The following is a 21596-nucleotide window of genomic DNA, read 5'->3' on the forward strand; positions in this document are numbered from 1 at the left end:
GTCACTAACAAAGCACAGGGCTAAGCATCTGCTATGCTTGCTCCTGCCTCACTGCTGTCCCTGGGAACTCTCAGGGGGCAGAACTTAGGAAGGAAGAAACGCCAAGGCCCCACAAAGGGTTGCTGTGAACAAGGGAAGCAGCTGGCAAGGATGGGCTGACAGTGCTCCTAGGTCCTGCCAGCCTTCGGGCAGGGCAGGGCAGGGCAGAGACGCTTTTCCGCTCCCCCAGAACTGGAGGAGGCAATGTGATCCCCGAGGGGTGGGGCCTCCCTGAGGATACCTGGAACAATGGGGCCTTTAGAATTCTCTCCTGAGCCCCCTCTGCTCTGTAATCAGTTGAGCTCTTGGTCAACCAGTTCTTAGATTAGTCAAACCCCTTGCAATTTTGGCTGGGTCAGCACAGGAGAAGTCAGGTGGAAAGTTAAGGTAATTACCCAGAAGAATCGAGGCTTACAAAAGTAGAAAAACTACTGAATATGGAGCCTGTCTTCAGGGCATGGCTTTTTATAAGCACCAGTCTGAGCAGATCTCCTCCTGGGTCTCCATGTCACCAGGCTGTGTGGCCCCATTATCCCATGGCACCCTGCACTTCGGGCAGCATCTGAAGCGGATACATATCAGCCAGCCAGCAAAGTTTTCTGAGTCACTACAAGCCAGGCAGCAGTTTGCAGTTCTGCGAGGCTGTAGCTTTTAACCTGGTTAGGCAAATAAGACCAAATACTAGAAGTCTAGTGAACTGTAAGTCGCCCATGCCCTGGATGCAGATAGCCCTATTTCTTGAGGGCGCACTGCCAGCTTGGAATAGGTAGGGAAAGACAGTTCTGCAGGACCAAAAAGAGAAAAGAAAAGGCTAATTAATCCCAACTGTGAATCAGAAAGACAAAAGTAGATCCGTAGGAAAGTGTGGGCAAGGCAGAGGAAAGCAGAGAATCCCTGCTCAGAGCTGTAAGTTAAGAGCTGAGGATGTGGCACAGTGTTTAATGCATCTCTCCTAACTCGTGATGTGATGTCCTGAGTTCAAATCCCCATGACCCATGTAAAATCCGGAGTCATATCCTGCCTGCGTCTGTAATCTCAGTGCTTCCATTGGGACAGGGAAGACACAGAAGAATCCCCAGGCTCCTGGGCCAGCTAACCTGGGGTATAAAGCTGGTGATAGCAGAGACTTGCCTCAGTGTGGAAAGTGAGGACTGACACTTGAGGTTGTCAAGTATTGTGCAAGACACACATCAAGCATGTGTGCTCAGACTCAGGCACATGAATTTGCACACACACACACACACACACACATATTATATATATATATAATATATATATATATATATATTGCATGTCACACAATGAGTGAAAGAAGACAGACAGACAGATAGACAGACAGGTGCTGAACATTTAAAAACTCAATATTGCGTCTAATGTGGCGTCTCTGGAACTTTGGGGCCTTGGTTACAGTCCTTTAAGTCAACCATGTCTCTGAGAAAACACATTGAAGTCATAACCCTGCAAGGGGGTTTCATTTAGAAATAGTTGTTGCAGATGTCACCAAGTTATTAGAGTGAGCCCTGATTCAATATGACTGGTGTCTTTACTGGGCAATGCCAAGGACAGAGACATGCAGAGAGAAACCACATTAAGGGGACAGTGAGACAGGGCCAACAGCACAGAGGATTTCCAGGAGGTGTCACAGCAATATGTCAAGGAAGGGGTGTCCCCTATGGGACGCAGAAGGAGTCTGGCTTCAATGAGACCTTGACTGTGGACTTACAGTCTCCAAAACTGTGAGACAGAAAATGCCTCTTGTTCCCAGGCCCCCCAGTTTGTGGCACTCATGACAGCAGCCTTAGGCAACCACCCCATACAGACATTTCACTCGTACTAGTGACAGCAACACTGGTTTGTACAGAACCGCAAAGAAGAAGATGGTCCCACGTTGCCAGAAGGATCTTCACGGGACACTGAAATGATCCATTTGCACACTGGGAGAACCCAAAGAGACAAAGGAGGAAGCATTGACCAAAAAGGCCAGGTAGACAGCACCGTTCACAGGCATTAGTGCTAGCCAGCTTTGGCATTAGACAGGCCAAAGTGGGGGTCTCGTGCTGACCCATACTGACTGTGCTAACTAGGATCAGTTGCGCCCCCTCTCTGGGCCTCCATGTCTTCAGGAATGAACCAGAGGTAATAGTTTACCTCGTAGAAGTAAGGGACAAACTATCGGCTCCTACGCCTGTTTCAGAAGCAGAGCTGCCTTTCCTGCTTGCCAGCTGAAACAGAACTGTGCTTGGTTCTGAGTCAGCCGTCTACCCACGGGCCCGGACTTTGAATACAAGGGTCTCCAACCTCCATACACTCCTTCCCACAGCGACCCTCTTTGCCAAGGGCAGCACTGGCTTTAACTGCAACGTGGATGTTTTTATCCTCTCTCCTCTCCACGCCTGCTCCCTTGGCCACTCCCACCCCCACGGAGCCGCCCACTCCAATGCCATTCATGCAGAACGGCCCTCGCTGCCACCTAACCACAGTGTGCCCTGCCTTCTAGGCCGCCAGTCACTCTCAGTTGGGGGCCAAAAAATGAAAGAACGCGAGTGTGTGACTCAAGGGCGCATTCTGAGCCACACCTTTCAAGGGCGCTTTGCCATTGCGTTTGCTTTATTTCCGTCCCACTCTAGGACGTGCAGCAGCACCTGACACACAGTAGGCGCTCAGAAAAGGCTGTTTATGCTTCACTGATGCCTGCAGTTCTTTGCCTGGACCAGAATGGGAGAGGGTGCCAAAGAAAGAAAAGGCTTTGTGTCCCCAGAAGATGGTCTTGCATTTCAATTAGCAAAGAGGAAAACGTTGCTCTCCTTTGAAAATGGGCTGGAGAGCACAGCATTTCCTCCTGGTTCCCCTCCACTCCCGGCGCTACCTACCCCTGCAAAGTTCCCCGGCTCCTTACACACAGCCTCGCCACAGGACAGCCCATTAGGCAGCGGGGCCTTATTAGTGCCTGCTACAGCACAGTGACGTGTAACTGGATCCTGAGCCCTGTGCTAAACGCTCCATCTGGACCTGCTCTCTGAGGCTGATGAGGCTGTGCCCTCCTCTCCTCAAAGGTCTTCCAAAGAACGGCTCGGGTTTCCCAAGCCTGGTCAGAGGATAGACAGAAGCCTGCCAGAGGCCACCCACCCTTGCAGACACAACCAAGCCGATAACAAAAGGGACTTACTTGTTCTGTCCAGTCCCTGCTATGGCCTCCTGGGAGCGCATTTATTAACTCTCTGTCTTGTGATAAATTCACTCAACGCATTTTTATTGAACTGCGTATATAAGCCAGCCATTGTTCCCATCCGGGGACAGCAAAGCCAGCTTTCTGTGAGTGGAGCCTGGACCAGCAGAGGGGGGTGTGGGGGGAGGGGTCACAGAAGAAATGTAATCTTGCAGAAGCAAATTACAGAATGTGTATTCATTTGCTAGGGCTGCGGGAACAAAGTACCATAAACCAGACACAGACCCGGCATAGACAACGGAAGTGATTGTCTCGGCCAGGCATGGTGATGCACACCTGGGAATCCCAGCACTTGGCAAGCTGAGGCAGGGGCATTACAAGCTCAAGCCAGCCTTGGCTGTGTGGAGGTTGTGTTTCAGAGAGAGAAGGGGAGTGGGATTACAGCTATGCACTGCCACATCCAGGACAAACTTTTATCCTTTTTATCTTTTCCCTCTGCAAAGACAAACTGCAAATAAACTTATGCTCTGAGATACAGAGGTTAGGATTTCGCACCAGGAATTTGGACAGCCATGGTCAAGATCAAGGTCTAGAACAAGCTAGAAGGTAGCAAACAGTAAGCCAGCACTGTGTACAAAACAAAACTGTAAGGGAGCAGAAAGTGTCAGGGCAGGGACCGTGCCTAGTAAGTTGGGTGACAGGGAAGGATGTCCTGTCTGCAGGAAGAGCCATGGCCCTCAAAAAGCAGAGGGTTTAACCTGGCTAAAGTGGAGGAGTCCAAGAGGCAGGGGGCAGCACTGGCAAATGAAAGCAGACAGCTTGACTACTGAGCAGGCAGGTGGGGCCTGTGCTTGGGGTGACCAGAAGTAGCTGGGTTTCCCTGAGAGGGACACCATCTGCTTTTGCAGCCACCATGATAAAGAATTTTTCCTCCGCTAAATTTCAGTTTCGGATAAGGAAATTGGTCTTACATGACTTGCATGTGGTTTCTGGTACCACACTGAATCCCTCAGCCTGAGAGCTCGGAGGAGACACCCGGCACACCCAGGCAGGGTTTCACTGGGATATGCTCTACGGACTTGTGGAGGGTGGGTAACTTTGACCTTAACTGAACACTCAAAAGTTGTCTGCAGCGGACCAGAGTACTTTAGTGGTTCCCGTCACGGACTCTGGCTGCCTCTCACTTCCCTGCCATACCCCAAGTACAGAGAGGAGCTCAGACCCCAACATGTATGTTTCTCCTAAGAGATGCTGACGCAAAGCAGGCTGAGCATTGCCAGACATGTTATAAACACTGTTTTCAGTCCCCAGGGGTAGGGGGGACTCACTGTTCCCATTTTAAAGGCAGAGAAAACAAACCCCACAACTAAGCCAATTAGTGGCAGGAGGGAGCTGGAGCTTGAGCCCAAGGTCAAATAATACTAATAATGCCTGTTTGTTCCTTGAGACACTTTTCTGAAATTCATAACTCATTTGGATAACAAAACTTTACATTTGATGTTGTCATCTAATTTCAATGTAAAAATCCCCCCCCCCATCTCTCTTATTAAAAGCCTTGCCCTATTCTAAGGACCCTGTTTGAAATAGTAAAACTGGGCCCCACTCTTCAGCGTAGGATGCTGTGTTGCTTTGTGGCCTTGCCGATGGCTCCTTAGTGTCAACAAAACCTGGCCATACTGTCTCTGGATTTCAGAACTCCATTAAATAGATGGGTCCAGCTTTATAACACTGGATATGCTATTTACTCCCCTTGGCTCTCACTTCCTCCTAAATACAATAAATATTAAAATCTTGACTTCATATGGTTTCCATAAAGATCAAAGGAAATAATGTATGGTCAAAAGTCAGCGCTTACTAATTAGTGACTTCTCCTATCCTCGGAGGAGCCCCAAACCCTTCTGCCTTCTGGAATGGTTGCTCCCATCATCGCTGGACAAGCCGTCTACAGCTCCCTCAGTCCTACAGGCCCACAGTGGCAACCCCCAGGTGTACTACCCTGTAAATGCCCGTGGAACAGGGTTAAGTCCCAAGATTTGAAAGGAGGAGAGAGAAGAGAGAGGAAGGACTAGGAGAGGAAGGGATGGAGGGAGAGAGAAGCAAAGCCTTCGTGAGGACAACGTGTAGAAGGAAATAACGTCAAGATTTATACCCACACAGCCACGGTGGGGGCTGGGGGGGTGAAGGGTTCACAGGGACAGGCTCCTCAGCCTTCAAAATTGCTGCTAGAAGCTTCTTTCCCTTGCTTTCCACACATTTTTAACAGCTAACAAAGTGCTAAGAGAAAGGGAATTGAGGCAGCACATCCCTCCATGTGTTAAAAGTCAAGAGTGACTCTCTAAATACCAGGAAACTCCTTATTGTGAGATCTCCAGGCATGGCACGTGGTGGCACATGGCAGGCTGGGGGAGGGTCCCTCATACTGCCAGGGAAGGGAAACCTGATTCCCAGGGGAGCTGGCTACTTTAGTTCTCCTCTTGGTCAGCTGACGTGAGTGAAGGAGTGGCTGTGATCTCACAGATTGTAAGTCAATTAGGACATGCTGACTTCTCTAACAGGATTATCTGTGTCCCTCCCCAGAGCCTGACCCATTCATGAAGCAATCAGTGACCCTCATTTAGAGCTGCCTTCCTCACTCTCACATCGGACTCCTCTATAACAGAAATCAGTTAGTATTCTAAATAAGTGAAAGCAGAGTTAGCGATCCTTTTAAAGTCATCGTTAAGGCCACTTGCCCCTTTCCCAAAAGTTGTAACACTAATATAAACAACCTTTTGAATATAGGCACGATTCCAATGTCGTATTCCCGCTCCGTGGCACTAAGAGGAATTTCAGGCAGCCCACAAGAAGAGAAAGAAACTGGTACTCCTCCACTCAGAGTGGACAAAGCGCTCCCCAACCTTACTGGTACAGGAACTGCGAAGCAATGTACAACATAAAAGAGGGTTTCAAGTTCAAAGCCAGCTTGGGCTACACAGGCAGCTTGAGGTCAGCCTTGACAAGTTAGTGGGAATGTCTAAAAGTAAGATCAAAGGCCTGAGAGTATAGCTCACTAGTGGGGCGCTTGTCTACTGTGCACAAGGACCTGAGTTCAAGGTCCAGTGCTGAAATAAAAACACAAAATTTATACAGATGGGAACGATTTAATCAGATATAGCAAAAATGTTTAAATATCTGTGAAAGTACAAGTAAGGATGCCATTAATTTCCTAAATCTCTCCATACACAGAATTATCTTCCTAAACCGTAAATAGGATTATTTCACAGCCTGCTTACAATTTCTACATAGCCTTCTTCCCTTGCTGCCGGGGCAAAGTTTTAACATTGGAGAAGACATTACAGCCTTGGATCCCTGTCCACTTCACCAGTTCATTGCAGCTATTTCTCCTAGTGTGTTGTTCATTGTGCCATGAGCATCACATACACACACACACACACACACACACACACACACACACAAACACACACAAACACACACACACACTATACAGAAATACATATAAGCATGCCTATGTATATAAGCTCATATGTATACATGCACATACATACACATGCATGCTCACTTTGGTTCTACCTACTAGCAATTATTCAGGCCCAAAACTAGATGTCACTCCCTTCAGAAAGTCCTTTTAGACAGTCAAGTGTAGAAGTAATAATGTTTTATGCATTTTTTGTGTGTATATAACTCTTCCTAATTATAACTTATAATTTAACTCTTCCTAATAATTTGGTGATTGCTGGTATGATCTCCCTTATAGGGCATATATAGTTCACTCTTGCACCCCTATATTGTCCTAGCACAATCTATACTGTCCAATTTAAATTTAATTGAAGAGACTGATTTTAATATAACTTGGAAAATCTTAGGTAAGCCTAGCATATAGTAAGTGCCCAGTAAATATTTATCAAATTAAGTTATGAAAAATAATCACAGGAAGGCAAAAACATATTGAAAGAAGTTAACTGCATTGCTGTCCATGTATGGTGCTATTTACCAAAGAGGAAACAATGGTTTTTGCTGTAATATTAGGAAGAAAGCCTTACGGGGAAGAACTGGTCCCGCTCTAAGGAAAGTGAGTGGACTGGCTGGCGGCTGAAGCTGCTGCTGGGGAAAGGTGCAGGGCCATGTGCACTCACCAAGTCCCAGCTCCCCCCATTCTCAGATCTACTTTTCAGCAAGCATCGCACCCCATCCCCTCACCCGGCATTTTCCTACAGACAGACCATGTGCTGACCCAAGCAGTTCTGTCCCCTCCACAGCTCTTTCTCATTGGAAATGAATACATTGGCCCAGCTCACACACCAGGCTAGAGGGAATCTGTCCTCAAACCCTGCTATACTCTGACTTTAAGAACAAATATCATGTTTCTAAATTTATAGAACTGACAACCAGGCCGTTGGACTCAGCAAAGTGCACTGCCTTGCACGGCCTAGCCTGAGTGATCACTGCTTCCCTGGAAGATCTTGCTGTCTTGTTCCTTACACACACACACACACACACACACACACACACACACACACACACAACGGGAAGCAAACCTAAGGCCCACTTACCTCAGCAAGGGCTCTGCTGAGCCTCAGAAGCTGCCCGTGCTGAGGATCTCAGACAATGAGGCCCCTACTCAGGCAAGGTTAGGCGGGCAGGAAACTGAGGTCCAGAGGCCCAGACTTTGTGGTAGGAATTCAGCATCTGTGTTGAGTAATAGAGAGGCTCAAACAAGGGGGGGAAGGGACAACTGAGGCCTAGGCAAGAGTCTGTGACAACAGTTCATCGGTGAGCAAATGGCACAAACACGCAGGGCACCAGTGTCATTCTGACCCTGGCTTCCGGTTCTTGAGCACTGAAGTGTTTCCAATCAATATCCTGGTATCACTATAAACATTTCCTGGTGTAAACTTCCAACAACGCTGTGATTCGGCACCCCTATTTACAGCAGGACACCCCTGTGGAGGTAACACTGGGTAGTTTCTACAGTTAGAATCTCAAATGTCCCCCAAAATCCTAGAAGGGGCTTTAAATGGTGAATGTAGAGGTGGGTGGTACGTGCGGAAGGATTCTTGAGAGGAAGCTAGTCCCCGTTCTTCCTCTGTCTTACTCCCTGATGCCATAAGGTAAACAGCTTGCCTCCCACACACTTCTACCATGGTGTCCTTCCTCACCCTAAAACATCAGGTCTAAGTGCGCACGCTAAGTCTCCAGGAGTGTAAACTCAAATAAGCCTTTCTTCTTTTTAAGTTGACCGTCTCAGGTATTTTGCTAGTGACATAAAGTGGGCACAGCTGTCACTGCGTTAGCATGTATTGTATGTTGTCAGTATTTGCCTGTTGTTTGCTCGGAAGAAAGAAAGAAAAGGAAGGCGAGAAAGGAGGGAGATAGAAGAAAAGAGAAAGAGAGGAAATACGGGGGATTAGTTTCATGTGTTTCAGAGCCACAGTTTCTGTGAGGGTTGGCCCATTAACATGATGGCAGACATGACTAAAGAAGAAAGAAGTAAGAAAAGACTTGAGGGAATGGTGGCCACAGCAAACCCCATCAGCATTATTGTTACCAGGCCCCCTGCAAATAACTAGATTTGTGGCCCAGGGGCCTGGACTCCAGACAAGCCAGGTGTTGTTTACCAGCAAGTCACAGAAGTCTTAGGCTAAGCTGTCCCCTCCCCAACACCCAGAGGCCCAAACAGCCCTGACTGGCCTCTCTCTCTGTGAACAGAAATCAGATCACATGTTGCCTGAAGTCAGATATGTGACCAGACTCTGGTGCACTGTGCAAGATTTCACCGATGATGAAAATAGCTTTCTCCTGCTGCATTTAACATCTGGTGTCACAGATTTTTGCTGAGAGCCATAAAATCACTAACTTGCAGAGAAAACCTCATTGTGGAAACATACATTTCTGGGGGAGGGGGTAGCAGCCAGAGCCCGGCTGTGTTCCCAGCCTGTCTCAATGACAACTTAGCAGCAGCCCTTTGTCTCCAGGGAGGATGATGAATTTCATGAGGCCTTGAGAGGAATCTGGGGCAACAGAGCAACAGTCCTAGGCAAGCAACTCTGTCACTGGCTGGCTGAGAGACTTTGTACTGGTTTCTTAACCTCTCGGAACTTTCTTTTCCTTATCGAAGGGGGGGGGGGTGGGGAGCAAAGATAAAAATAGCCACCTGCTGGGTTACTGTGTGGATTCAATGAATAACATATGTGGCAGCGCCTGGCACAAAAGTAAATGCTAGCTGCTTCTTCCTTTCTTCTCCTTTTCCTTTTTTGTTCCCTGACATTTCCTTTCAGACCCAAGCCTGCCTGAACACAGTGGCATTTGTCAAAGCCTTGTGTGTACAGGGCTCCTGCATCCCTTGTCCCAAGTTGTGGCTCACTTGGTTGCTGGTGCCATGCTGGGGGGTGGGGGGAGCTCTTCCAGGATTGACAGCATCTATTGATACCCTTCTATGAGCACTCTCCGCAAGCATCTGCTGAGAGTGGAGGGAACTGTAGGGCATCTGGAAGCCATAGGAAGGAAGGAAGGAAGGAAGGAAGGAAGGAAGGAAGGAAGGAAGGAAAGAAATTTGGTCACCAGAAATCCACCTATCTGTGCTTCTTTAGCAAACTTGGTTCAGTCTGGGAAGATGCATGATCTTGGTCTATGTATTCAAAGAATCCATGATAAGGTAAGGTGAAGTCCAGGCTCACCTGTGAGTAGGTGGGAGTGGAAGGGGCACTGTGTGACTTAACCTGTGGCCTGACCAGCTACAGCCATGTGTGGACCATCGTCCTTGTACGTGGCCCTCTTGGCCTACTATGAAATCCAGTTTCTGTCTCATTACTGTTGTGGGAAGAATACAAACTGCTTAAGATGATGTGGATGACCATAGTCCTGGTCTTTTCTTCAATGTGTCCTCGACCTTTAAATGAGCCTCAGCTGCTGCAGACTCTGGCTCAGATATGGTCTATCTTCCTCTGTACAGTCTCTGTGTCCTTGTCCTCTGGCTCTGTCGTCTGTGTCTCCGTCACTGTCTCTCCGTCTCCCCATGTGTCCATGTGCTTACTTTCTGTGCATTTTTCTCTGTCTTTCTGTCTGTCTCCTCCCTCCCAGCCGCTGTCTACCTGCACTACTCCCCCAGCTGCCTGAGGTCCCCCACAGGCCAGCCACTCTTCACATATTTTCAACTCTCAATTATTATCTTTTGCCGTCACCATTTCTGGCAGCAGGCCACGGCAAACAGAATGTGAGAAAGCAAAAACTAATGAGCTTCTTTGGAGAGAGTAGGGCGCCTCTGTTACGTGTCTAGTCCTTGGAGTTTTAACTTCTGGCATTTCCATCACGTCTCCAAATGGTAAGTGAGGCTTGTTACTCTTCCATTTGGTTGGGCTGTGTAGCACATTGCAGCAATTAAAATGCACCCTCAGTGCAAAATCACAAGGGCCGGCAGGAAGGGTGCCAGTGTATGAGGACTTGTTTTAAAAAAGTTACTTTTTAAACGTGTTCTGTGAGATGGAGATGTGCTACAGCCAGCTTCATGTTTTGAACCACTCCACCATTCATGGAAAGCAACACACGTACCGTCCATTGCAAAGCAGGCATGGCCTTGACTGGCTGAAGACTTCCAAGACTTGATAGGTCGGCCTGTGGTTGAGTCCAGGTCTCTGGATTTAGCCTAGAGATTAAACTGACCTCCCAACTTATACAGTAGGTGTGGCCACATAGTGCTCACCCACGACTGCTTCACTCATCCCTCACCAACAGTCCATAGAAGGAACCAGATAACAGGAAATGGATGACTTTAAGAGGGCCAATGATAGCTAGTATCATCAACCACACTGGCATTTACTCATTTAACACATATTTACAAAGAATCTTCTGGCCATCTTAAGCCATGCTGGCCTCAGTGTTTGGAAACAGGTCTGGGACCTCAACTTTTCCCTACACGGCTCCTACCAAATGAAGGAATCTTCCATTCTTTGTACCTATAATAAGTGTTTAAAGAGAGAACCAGTGTACATTTGTCTGTTTCCTTATTATAAAAAGTAATGGATTTAATATAATAAAAAGACAAAATAAAAAGAACAAAATGTAAACCTGCCATAATCCAACATCTCCAAAGAACCTGCTATTTTCAAAGGAATATTACTTTTAATCTCAATAGGAACCAGCAACCCTAGTAATATAAGACAACTAAGCCCAAGAGAAAGAAAAAAAAAAAAACAAATTTAAAGTTTATTGAAATCCTACCTCACACAGGGATACTCAGGCTGTGAACATAGTCAAGTATAATCTTGCCTTTTCAGGCATGGGAAACTGAGTGCTTTGTCACTTTACCCAAACACTTAAAGCTCAGAATTTGGCAATAGGCTCCGAATCCCATTTCTAGTGTCTCATCCACTCTAGTGTATCTTCCAGCCTCTGCTCTCCTTGCTCTTGGTGTCTTCCTCACAGAAGTTCACTCATTTTGCTTTGACACTACGCCAACACTCTGTGAACACTCCACACCTGTAGCCTTGTGATGTCACAGAGGTCTGCAATGGCACCTTACAGTGTCATGACACCTGTAGCCTTTTGAGGTCACAGAGGTCAGCAACGGCACATTAAGAATGTCATGACACCTGTAGCCTTGTGGTGTCATAGAGGTCTTCAATGGCACCTTATAGCGCCATGACACCTGTAGCCTTGTGATGTCACAGAGATCAGCAATGGAACCTCAAGACAAATCAGGGCAGATAGGCAGGCAGCTTCACCATGCTTATTAGCACCTGCCAAGAGCATCCTCTTTCATCCTAGGAATAGCTTTTTGCAAATGTTCTGAACAGTGTAGGACTGGGGGAGCATTTGTATTCGCACCCCAGCACATTTCGCTCAACACTTTAGTACCTTGAGATGCTATCAGAGAAAGTAATGCTGGTCAAATGGGTTCCAGAACATTCCTATCACAAGACTCATTGATGCTCCCAAGGCCATGGTTAACCTACTTATGCCATCAGTTTTTAACCTCTGCTCACAGCTATTAGAAACACTCAGGAACATCTTAGAATTTCATTTTGGGAAATAAATGTTAGTTTCTTTTAGTGTATGTTATTCACACTTACAATATTATATGAAAAGTAACACTAGGTTTGGCATGGTTAGCAGCACCCTTCTCTACTTTTAACATGTTTATGGGGATTTATTATGTTCAAGGCCATCACTGGCCTCCACTGGTTCATTGGCTTGACCTCATGCCCAACCCTCGCTTCAGCCTCCCATGATTGCTCGAAATACCTCCAAACACATACGCCTCCTATTGCTTCTTTGCTGGAACAGTCCTCCACCACGTCTACGCAAAAGACTCCTACCTGTCCTTTAGGGCCCAGCTTTTCTCCTCTGTGGGCAGAGTCATCACGGAGCCTCCAGGAGTAACTGCCCCACTTTCTCTTCCCATCACCTCACATGTGGTTCCCCTAGTGGGTGGGATCACTTTGTTTCCATGTCTTCCTTCTCTGCTCAGCTAGGAGTTATCAGGAGACAATTTACATCCATAGACTTAGCACAGTTCTGAGTCACAGATGGCTCCAAATGGAAAATTAAAAAGTGGACTAGAGGCCAGAGACCAGGTGAACTGTAATAGGGACAAAAGAAAAGGATGCTTGAAAGGAGGAGACTGAGATACAGAAGCAGCAGCAGTTGGAGGCTATAAAGTTCTGTGTGGAATCCTGGTGCTGCTAAAGTCTCTTAATGGCATTGCCAATATTCCAGATGTGCAGGTGGTCTAGGGTAAAGATGAGAAAGACTCATGAAACTGGACTTCAGACACAGCACGGAGATCGGAGAATCCAAGGAATTCGAGGAAATCAGGTCGCAAATCTGACTCACTGGGTGATAGTCCTTAGTTGACTGAACTAATGGCCTAGAGTTCTTTAAAGTCCTCTTAAGTAGGGAGGGGACTGAACCCAGAGTGGAGCAGGGCTGGGCCCACAGGTGTAGGCTAAGTGGCTACACCTGGGGGAAAAGGATGGGGACCGGGAGGCAAGCTAATCATTATAGCTTCCAGAAGCTTCTCTCCACCAGGCCTTGTTAAGGCTTGCCTCTGCTATAGTCTGTAACCTCGGACTCCTGCACTATGGATTTATATGTTCAGCTTGGGGTCTGGAAAGCTGGCTTCTACATATTTTTAGGATAATTTGTGCCTTAGAGTGAAATTCCAGCATTAGACTCATAAAGGTGTAACCCAAGGATGTGTTTATCATAAGTTGCCTAAGCCAGAGGTGGGAGCCTTCCTCATACTCTAATGAAACAAAGGCCATCCAGCCAAATAATTTTATATGAAATAAAGGCGAATAATGAATAAGTGACTGGAGACAGTCTCATAAAACTCTATAGCAATCTCAATAGTTGAGTCAAAAACATTACATCTAAGAGGATTTGAAATACAGTTTGTCCCATTTGACAACTTCTTAATCAGGAAGAGATTCTAAATATGCCCTAAAGTCCTAAGTCCATATCTACCATTACACACTTGGAAGGGGAAAAACATGCCCATGTGTCCAGGGTGGTACTGTTAGCAATGCCAGTAATTATTGGGAAACTAATAAAACGAAGAGGCAAAAACCATCTCACCTGGTAAGTGGCCTCCAGATACCAACCAGTACAAGAAAGAGCTAGAAATAGGTGGCGCATGGAAGGATGGGGGTTGGGTGGATGGGTCATCTTCAAGCTCCCAACTTCGCACTATTTTAGAATCTCTTTGGCTCTCTCTTCTCTCACCCAGAGTTTTCCTTCCATTGATCACAGAGACTCTTGGAGACCAAACACTCCCATGAAACCATGTTCTAAAGCAAAAGCTTTCCTCTATGGGCAGGGATCCCTCCATTTCTCTCACTAGCAGTTTTTCTCTTTCTCTCCAACCAGTGCACTTGTTTTCCAATCATAATCCTCGGACATCCCAAACCATTGTTGATTCTCCTCTAATTCTAAAGCGAGTACTGAAAGTCTATAGCGCTGTCACACTGCCTGGAACACTAAACGATCAAAACCTACTGGTTCCTCTCCCAAAGTTTGCTGCTGAAATCTTGAGCACCAGGGCTTCTTGGGGGACAGGGGTGGGAGGGTCATCTTCTTAAAACATGAAGAACAAGCAGGACAGCCTAATGATAGAGTCATGTGATCTGTTAATTAATGCCACAGCCATTCTATAAGATGGGAAATCAAGCCCAGTTTACAGATGAAAAAACAAGTTCAAAAAGTGTCTTGTTTTCTCTTCTGTTGCTGTGATTGAACTAAAAGAGCAAAACCAACTTTGAGGGGCATTTGTTTGGCTTACAGTTACTGAAGGTTGCAGTCCATCATGACAGGCAAGACTTGGCAGCAGGCAGGACACGAAGTCTGGCCCATCACAATACAGTAAGTCTAAGGAAGTGGACAGTAGACAGGAAGTAGGGCCAGAATATAAGGCCTCTGAGCCTGCCCTGCATGACTCACTTCCTCCAGCAAGACGTTACCTCCTAAAGATTCCACAACCTTCCCAAATAACTACACCAGCTGGGGACCAGAACCAAGTGTCCAAACATATGAGCCTCTAGAGACATTTCTCATTGGACCACAGCCATCTTTTGATGAAAAACGCATTCAGTCTAACTCCAAAGGCTCTCGTGGTATTTAACAATCTTAACACTGCCCAAAAGTCCAAAGTCTTTTCACGCAAGGCAATCTCTTAACTGTGACCCTTGTAAAATAAAATAAAATTTAAAAAAAACAACCGAATTTCATACTTCCTGTATTCACTGGCACAGAATATGCATTCCTATGTGGAAAAAGGGAAATGGGGGCATAGCAAGGAAAGATCAGACCAAAGTAGCACCAAAACTTAGTAAACACCAAGTCCTGCAGCTCTGTGTTTGGCTTCTGGGACTCATAATGGAGTCATCTTGGTTCTGAAGAGCATAGTTGGTCATGCCCCCCCCCTTCTGCTGCCCGCAGCATACACAGCCTGTCGCAGACTGTTTCCACCACTGCACGCGCTCAGCTTTCTTCCGTGGGCATCCTATGGTGCTGGAATCTACACTGCAATTTAGGTTTCATCTTCACAGCTTAATGCTGTCCCCAGTGACCCACTTCCTCCAGGGAGGCTCTGCCTCCTATAAGTTGCTCAACCTTCCCCAAGATCACCACCAGCTGGGGCGGCAGAGGGGGTGCTGTCCAAACAGGCGAGCCTTCAGAGATTTCATAGTGAAGTCACAGAAGTTTTCACGGTTTTAAAACTTTCCTCCTCCTAATTAATTTCCATTCCTCTTACTAGAACTGTTTTCCATTTCTGTGGCTAGAGATTTATCTAAGAAGGATATCTCATGTAAGAGTAAATGACACCGAGTTAAAATGATTCTTATTCAGTCTAGGAAAGAAGAAGAAGAAGAAGAAGGGCTTGTAAGGAATCAAAGAAGATAGATGCCTTATGCCTACCTATCTGAGACAAATATTTCTACATCTTTCCATGAGAGTCCACAAGACAGTCCTTCTGGGTCTACATATACCCCATCTCTGTACACCTTGCATGTATACACAGATTTCTGTAACATTTGGTTTTACATTAAGACCACAACAATTCAGTGTGGCTCTGGATAGAATATACGAGTAGCAATGCATTTCTACCAACAAGGCCGTGCTGGTTTATGCCTGGATTTCTAAAACGAGTAAAATGTTCCAAGCAGTTTATGCGAGTTTCTTTCCTTGCCTTTGAAATCTTTCAAGCTCTTCAAATACAGCAGTTTGCTCTAGCTCGCGCATTACCACTGTGTTGGCCTATTATTTTTTAGAAGAGCGTTATCCCTTGTCGCTTTGGGGGTTAAACTATCTGCTAGCATAGTGGTGTCTGTAGTAAGGCCATGTCCCATGACAGAGCTACTTAAGAGAAGAGAGGTGGATTTTTAGCTCGTAGTTCGGTCCCAGCGCAGCAGAAGCTGCTCCGGGCCGGGCCGACTTCTCACACATTGTGGCAGATCGAGTAGAGGGAGAATGAAAGCAGGGCCATGCTATCTGCCTCACAGCCTACACCTAACAGACTGTACAGACCAACCGTGCACCGAGGGTTCCGCGACTACTCAGAACAGCGCCACCAACTGGGCACCAACTGTTAAAGCGCAGGCCCCTAAGAGGCATTTCAAACCCAAGCTATAGCACTCCTTATGAAACTGAGCAGTCCCAGTTCCTCTTTTGCCTGTTAATTCTCCCCCTGCTGGGGAAAAGCAAGAGAATGGATTTCGTTTTACAGCTGCTATAAGTGGAATGTCGGGATCAGTGCCTGGCACTCCTAAGCTCCAAGGCTCCCCTGAAATACTCTCTGCCTTAAACCCCAGGCCCCACTTAGGTGTCATTACCTCTGAGAAGTTTTCCTGATAACCACCACAAGGTTTCAGTTCCCTTTTTCAATTTCCTCCCACTGTTATCTTGCTGAGTACAGAGGACTGATGTGACTACATTGTCATTTTAATACCCATCCGACATATGCACTAAACAGTAAACTTGAAAGTCTTAGGATGTAAAATGCAGGCCCAGGATGTGCCTCGGGGAATCACAGGAGACGAGCCACCACAAAGGCGGCGCGCTAGTAGGTCTAGGCTGCGTGAGTAGGAGGTGTTCCCTTACACACAGGCCTCAGTTTTGCTAGCTAAGCCACAAGATAGAGGCAAAAGTTGGCATGCAGTCAGTTTAAAATATAAATGCAAGTGACTGATGTACAAAGCCTGAGTCGGGGCTGTATAGATGCTCACCGATGGCTTTTCTATTTTAATACCATTTAACAACTCTTTCTTCCTCTTTCCTATCAGTATGCTGGAATTAAAAAGTGATACTTACGACATTTGGGGATAGAAATAACTAAGGTTGTGAAAGCCCATTGTTTTACAACTAAGGTTGTAAAAGTTCCAGTTAGCGTGGTCTACCAGCTTCTGGCATTGTACTAACCCTGTTACCAGATAAACCAGATTTGTTACAGGAAGCCCATCCTTCCATTTATTTTATTTTATTTTTGTTCTCATTTTGTTCCTGGGTGGAGGGGGTCACACACGTGCACACAGGGGGGGCACATGCCCATGGGTGTGTAAGTAAATGAACATGCATGTGTACATAGAGGCCAAAGAACAACTTTGGTTAGCATTTCTCAGGCATCGTCTATCTTTTTTTGTAAGGCAGGGCCTGTCACTGGCTTTGAACTCTCCAAGTAGGTGTTGTGTGACAAAATGTTTCCTGGGGAGACACTAGACACACACACACACACACACACACACACACACACACACACACACACACACACATATCTACTCACTCCACACCAGGGAACTCACAACAGGCCAAAGTATATGAGTCTAACATGATGAACTAATGAGTTTTACTGGGGGTAAATAACTTTTTAATTTAAAAATAAATAAATATTACTGTAAGTACAGGACTCTTAGGGGTTACGCAGAGATGCAGAAATTACTCAAAGACAGCTATACCACTAAATCTCACCCCAGCGTGCATGATGGCTCACCAAAGGCAGAAAACAGCAGCTCCACGTGGTGGAGAGTGTCCTTTAGGTGACTTTGCTGGTCTAACCCAGACCCTGGCTGCTCTACCGGCCTGCACTTCCTCCAGGCAGCTGTTTTCCCTTCCTTGCAGCTTGACTTGTCTGGGACCAGACACTTAGTAGTCTTTGTTGTTTGCTCTTGGGTGGGAGGAGCCTACCAAGTCTAGAGGCTTTCAGGAACTTCCTCAAGCTATTTTGAGTTGTTTACCACCTGGCTTAAGAAGCTTCCAAGCTGCGTGTTTCAATCTTGGAGGAAACTGCCAGGGAAGATTGGGCTAGGCAGGCTTGCTGGGGAGACTGGGGAATTCCCCTGTGTCTGACTCCCCAGGGCTGGGATAATAAACACCATGTCCAACGTTTTATTGCTTTTGGGTTGGGTTTGGTTTAATGTGTATTTTGGGAATCAAACTCAGGCCCTTGTGCTTGGAAGACAAACATTTTACCTCTCCAGCACCTACTGGTTATTTTTGGAGTAGGGTCTCACTGAATACCCAAGACTGGACTCAAACTTTGGATTTGCCTGACTCAGTTTCCTGGAATCATAGGCTTAGAGGCCACCATGCTCACCAAGCCCCCTGCTTTCTTCTTCCCCACCAACAAACTCCTCTTCACATGGATCATTTGCCCTCCTCTTCAGGACCACCTCACGGCATACGACTGCATACTAAGAAAACAAAATTGTCCTCTGCTCTCTCTATATAAAAAAATTCTTCCTCTACCCTATAAGCCTTTCTATTGTGGACCCATTGTGGATTTTAGTAGAGATCCTTCTGTCTTGCTTGCAGAAGAATCAAAGTTCCCCTAAGTGACGCTGCGTGTATCGGTGCGTGACTGTCAATCCCCTAAGTGACTCTGAGTGGGCCAGTGGGTGACTGGCAAATCCCCAAAGTGATTCTAGGTGTATCGTTGGGTGGCTGTAAATCCCCTAAGTAATTCTGGGTGTGTTAGTGGGTGACTGTGAGTCCCTTAAGGGATCGCAATGTGTAATGAATACATTCAGTATCTCCGACTATAATATAGTTGAGGCCATGTTTGGGAAGAACTTTCCTATTCTTTACTCTTTCCAAAGTTACAGCCAATCATCTGGGAAGGGCAGTTTTGTGTCATTTAATGAGCTATCATCAGGATGGTGAGTCCAGGACCACAGATGGCAACAAGTAAAGGAAAGGGCCTTACATTCTCTGAGGGGCTCCTCTGTGCCGGGCACCATGCCCTAATTCTGTTTAATCCTCACCACAGCCTTAACAACAATAGGTCCCGTTCATAAGGGAGAAGAAAAGTCTTCAAATCCATGCCATTGACTGCTAGGGACCTAGAATGCTGTGCCATTCATTTCTTGACTACAAATTTTTTTCACTTTTCGATTAAACTATTTTATGTTAAAACTTAAATTTGTACACACATTTGTTAGATAGCATAGTATCTTTAAATAACACAGTATTGCTGTACTGGTTTCCCTGAAGTCTGTCTCCCCAGGAGAGCCCTGAGTACAAGGCTCGGGATAAAAAGAATCAGCATAGGAGATGAATAGGGATCAGTATAAGAATGAAGTGGAATGGAAGAGGTTCTATGGAGAGAGTCCCTTTTATCGTCCGACACTAACCTGGGTCTCCCACCCAATGTGGCGCCCAACACAGCTACACTCGGCTGACCTAGGCACTAGACAATATGTATATGTGAGAGCGTGGTCAGACTTGGTTCTCTTTCTGCGGTGCTCTGTGGCTCTCCTTGTATCTTGTAACTGTGGTCACTTAGGAAATGAGTGACTTTCTCTAAGATTTGGTTTCTCCATCTATAAAGTTAGTTGGTTGGATAGTCTAAAAAGCCATGCAATCCAAGGTCTTGAGAGTGTTCAGAACAACATGAGTAAACTATAGTGTTCACCGCTTACCAGCCATTGTCCTCTGGGGTCCCTCGTGGGGAACTAGTCATGGCCAGATTGACTGTGACTCTGAGAGTGGCCCTGCCATTGTTTTGTTTGTCTTAGAGGAAGCACTTAGGGCTTAGAGGAAGTACTTAGTACTAGTTAGGCAGTATTGCATTGAAGGACCTATCTCACACCCTGTAGGTGGCAGCCTACCATAGTCATTCAAGTCACAAATCCTTACCAAGGCCTCACACAGTGCCTGGCAGAGTGTTCCCTGCTGTGGGTTTCCTGCTATGGATACATGAAGAAAAAAATCAGGCAGCCAAGCAGGCATTAGACAACTAATCACACACACACACACACACAGAGAGAGAGAGAGAGAGAGAGAGAGAGAGAGAGAGAGAGAGATGAAAGAGCAGTTGTGTTCCATTCTGAGCTGCTTGGAACGCTGGCAATGGCTAGGCAAGGAAGTCAGTTGTTGAGTTTCTATGGCTTCAGCTACTTCATGAATTAGAGATGGCAAGATTGGATGCGGTGAGAAAATCCATAGCAACCATCCAGGAGAGGCTTGTTGATGCTTGCAATAAATCAGGGCCGATGGGGACAGTGAGGGACTGACATTGTTGGGAGCCAAAAGAGGGAGTGAGGCAGAGATGTGGTATTAATGACACCACTATTGCCCGTGCTGCTGAGTGGGAGGGGGAGGCTACTACTAATCACCGTGCACGTGGCTAGCTTGGGTTGTCTGTCCAGGGAGGCAAGATGCCAAGAGGCACAGGTGTTCCCTACCATCCAAGGAGGCTGCTCCCTCTCTTGATTGCATAAACAGGCCTCCTGTTTCCCTGCCTCTTCAACATCCAGTCTCACCCTGGGGAGTCCAGGCCTCCCATCCAGGGTGCTCACCACAGAGGAAAAAGGATTGGAGAGGTCTGAGCGAGGATGAGGGCGCCTTCTGGCTGGTTCTGAGGAGCTGTTGCTCCGGCTATACAGAATCTGCAAACGCTGTGGGTCCACCTGGGGCAGCAGCCACTGCACCACCATCTGTTTCCTATCGAAGCTGAGCACGCTTCGTGTGTGTGTGTGTGTGTGTGTGTGTGTGTGTGTGTGTGTGTGTGTGTGGTCACAATCGCACAGGAAAATCATTCTGCCAATAAATGTGGGATGTTAGGTTTCGTTTTCTCCTCTTTTTAACTTACTTACAAAGTGAACCCTGAAAATTCTAACTCTTTCTACCATGCTTCACCCAATCCCAAGGAAAATATAATGACGTCACATTCCCCCTTGAAATCTATACTTTATTGACGGGTTGGGGAATGGGGGCTCATTACACGTGTACAAGGGCCAAACCAAAAGAGGAAATATAAGCAAAGTGGTTGCATCCTATTGCAATCAACTATTAGAAAAGCTGGCCGTCTCCCCCCACTTCATGAAGATACACAGTTTCCAACAGGCCTCGTTTTACTTTACATAATTGTAACCATCTCAGCATGTCAATTAGCATAGAATGTTACCTTTGGGATGGGATCAATTAGAGACCTGAAGATTGAATTTGGAATCATGATTAGCCTGTTTTACATTTTGCCTTCATTTTCTAAAATATACAATTGTCTGATTCAGGCCAATTTTTTTTTTTAAAAACGTATTGTAAACTTATTTATTTTTTTTTTAAGCTAAAACAGACATGGGAGGCTGGTTCGTAACAGGAACCATGGGAAAATGAAGGAGGGGGGGCGGGGTGTGCTAGTTGATTAGAGCCTATTCTTAAATTTCCAGGGCAAGAAAATATTGAGAGTAGCGTAATGGCTGCTGGATTTTCTTAAGAACTGAAATCATTACGCTCTGGCGGAGTTCCAAGTTCTTTCCTTTTTGTAGGTTACAATTTGAAACGGTGCAGAACATGCTATAGTGTTGTAGTCATTCATGTAATGTCATTGAATTGAGCTTCTGGAAATAGACAAAGGACTTTGTGTCCCAAAATGTTCTTCTGGCGGAAAATTGATAGCGGCATG

At 46.3% G+C, this 21596-nt stretch overlaps 1 long non-coding RNA gene across 1 annotated transcript in view; it reads right to left on the bottom strand.

Moving 5' to 3' along the window:
* LOC311597066 overlaps window positions 1-18294 on the bottom strand; it is a 52006-nt gene extending 33712 nt beyond the window's left edge. Inside the window, exon 1 of the long non-coding RNA XR_014779081.1 lies at window positions 17685-18294. This is a non-coding gene — a long non-coding RNA (uncharacterized lncRNA). The remainder of the gene's footprint in view (window positions 1-17684) is intronic.
* Window positions 18295-21596: the final 3302 nt, after the last annotated feature.

The sequence above is a fragment of the Acomys minous genome (assembly GCF_964271855.1).
Source record: "Acomys minous genome assembly, chromosome: 1".
Taxonomy (NCBI): domain Eukaryota; kingdom Metazoa; phylum Chordata; class Mammalia; order Rodentia; family Muridae; genus Acomys; species Acomys minous.